This window comes from Palaemon carinicauda, chromosome 13, assembly GCF_036898095.1.
Source record: "Palaemon carinicauda isolate YSFRI2023 chromosome 13, ASM3689809v2, whole genome shotgun sequence".
NCBI classification, from domain to species: Eukaryota; Metazoa; Arthropoda; class Malacostraca; order Decapoda; family Palaemonidae; genus Palaemon; species Palaemon carinicauda.
In genome coordinates this window covers 121,935,885-121,939,015 of record NC_090737.1, presented here as the reverse complement: position 1 = coordinate 121,939,015, position 3,131 = coordinate 121,935,885, and positions in this window count along the sequence as shown.

The following is a 3,131-nucleotide window of genomic DNA, read 5'->3' as shown; positions in this document are numbered from 1 at the left end:
AGTCTCCCATCATCACCAATTCACACACGCAAGCGTGATGTTGAAAACTGCCCAAATCCAAGAAAACAATGAAGATATTTCTGAAGCCTTTGTCCTGTAGTGGACTAGAAATGGCTGCATTCGTTGTTGTTGTTACCTACGCCGACGAAGTTAGGAGGAAGTTATGTTTACGCCTCCATTTGTCTACTTGTTTGTGTGTGAACAACTCCCTGGCCACAATTATGTAGAGATGTGGAAGTGTGTGTGTGTAAATATATATATATATATATATATATATATATATATTGTGTCTGTGTATACACTTTATTTAACAAATTTAAAAAAACACACACCCAAAATCAAACCACTTTAGCCATAGCATTTCAAAGTCAAAGAACAGCAAGCACTGTGAAGGATATGAATTGCCCAAGGATACTGGTTCAGATCAAGCTAACACGGGTACCTCGAACCAGGATTGAACAGCACTCAGGGTGATTAATGAGGGACCCGCACCAAGACTAATATGCAAATGTATTACGATTTAAGGGGGGGTGGGGGGGGGCTGGGTGCATTACCGACAGACGAGCTGTCTCGTTGTTGCAAGGTGCCAGAGTTGTGTAGTTCAATTTAATACAGATGTTTAGTAAAATAAAGGTCTGATCAGCTTGTTTTTGAAGATTATCATTTCTTCTTTAAGAACTTCGGTGTGAGGAAACAATCTTTCTCTGAACTTGCAAAGCAACGTTTTCTTTATATAATTTATCTTACTCCTACACATTTTGCCGGAGTTGTAAAGCCACATCTTTTGAGTTGAATAATTAACAGAAATTCTAAATATAAATAATATTCTTATAAAAACAATTTCTTTAATCTTCAATAAAGGAAAAAGCAAATGATCTGTATTTCAATTAAAGAAATAATATATATTCAAAATTTTCATATAGAGAAATGATCTGGTAAAGTTGTTTTGAGAAAGATTTAGTCTTCTCCAGAATTAAAGACAATTTATTTATAAAAACATAGAGTTCATTACCCAAGTTTAAAGGTTTTAAAGGCCGGTCATGAATGACAAGTGCAAGGGACAGTGACATTGCCCTATCGAACAGGACAATGCTCTAGAGACTGACCATATATATCATATGATCAACTCCCAAGCCCCCTCTTCACCCAAGCTAGGGGCAAGGAGGTCCAGGCAATGGCTGTTGATGACTCAGCAGATAGACATATAGGCTCCCCCAAACCCCCTTCCTTACCTCATAAGGATGGTGAGGTTGCAATGACGAAAGAAACTAACAAGTTTGAGCGGGACTCGGACCTCAATGTGGCGTTCACCAGACAAGGACGTTACCACATTGGTCACCAAAACGTTTCTATGATATTACAAAACAATGATTCTTTAGGTTAAAATTAACTTTACTCAATTAAAATCTTTATGCTATTTACGAAATGAAAATAATAATAAAGATCAATTAAACCCCATTTTTTTAACAGTCGAAATTATACTAACTTTACATCCAGGTTTGATTAAATGAAACTATTATAATGCTTTTCAAAAAGCAACTTGTTAATATAGTATGAAGGTTCGAGATCTAAACGATGAATTACATACTTGTTGAGAGAGGAAAACGATGAACGACAGCTGCAAATAGGTTGAGCGGCATCTATTTATGTCGAATTCCTTGAGTACGTTGCCTGAATGCAACAAGCAATTCTAAAATACCACGTAGAGAGAGAGAGAGAGAGAGAGAGAGAGAGAGAGAGAGAGAGAGAGAGAGAGAGAGAGAGAGAGAGAGAGAGAGAGAGTGTTGCAAGGAATTTTCGATGTCTCAAAGACTATAGTCCATCCACTAAGACTCCATTTGCTCTTGGGTAAAAAGAATTTGTTTAAACGTTTAACTCATTTTTGACTTCAAGAGAGAGAGAGAGAGAGAGAGAGAGAGAGAGAGAGAGAGAGAGAGTGTTGCAATGAATTTTAGTTGTCTCAAAGACTTAGTCCATCCACTGAGACTCCATTTGCTCTTGGGTAAAGAGAATTTGTTTAAATGTTTAACTCATTTTTGAGAGAGAGAGAGAGAGAGAGAGAGAGAGAGAGAGAGAGAGAGAGAGAGAGTTGCCAGGAATTTTTAATGTCTTAAAGAATTTTTAGTCTATCCACTGGGGCTCCATTTGCACTTGGGCAGAGGGAATTTGTTTAAGCAAGTAACTCATTCTTGAATTCAAGAGAGAGAGAGAGAGAGAGAGAGAGAGAGAGAGAGAGAGAGAGAGAGAGAGAGTGAGTGCTGCAATATCACTGTACCTTGCCTTTGTCATTCTTTAAAGGCCTGACCTCTTAAACTTTTCGAAAGACATTTTCAATAATTTCCATGATTCCAAAAAAACAAGATTAAGTATTATCTTTGTCATGTAATCTTTTAGACTTGCGCTAATTTAAAGTTAAAAAATTGCAGTGATTCATTTTATGTTGAACAGGCTGACAGAAGTCTCTTTATAGCTTCTTTACGAAAGATCTTTTTTAATATTAATATTGATCTTTTCCCGGTTGAAACCTTGGCTTTGTAGCATCCTGCTTTTCCAACAATGGTTGTAGATTATCTAGTAGTAGTAGTAGTAGTAATAATAATAATAATAATAATAATAATAATAATAATAATAATGACGCATGAAGCAAAACGCTCCTTTATGGAGAATTAACTTATCCATTTATACAGAGTGTTTTCTAGTATTGCTCGAGCAGAAATAATTGCTTGCTAGAGATAATTATCCGAGAAAAGATCGCCCGAGTAAGGAGGAAAGTTCCGACAACCGGAGAATCAGTTAAGGAACAAAAGGTGTCTTGCCTAGCCTCGAGCCAAGCCACTTTCTTGAGCCAAGCCACTTTCTTGCGCCAAGCAATTTCTTGAGTCAAGCCACTTTCTTGAGCCATGCCACTTTCTTGCGCCAAGCCAATTTCTTGAGCCATGCCACTTTCTTGCGCCAAGCCACTTTCTTGAGCCATGCCACTTTCTTGCGCCAAGCCACTTTCTTGAGCCATGCCACTTTCTTGCGCCAAGCCAATTTCTAGAGCCAAGCCACTTTCTTGAGTCAAGCCACTTACTTGCGCCAAGCCACTTTCTTGAGCCAAGCCACTTTCTTGCGCCAAGCAATTTCTTGAG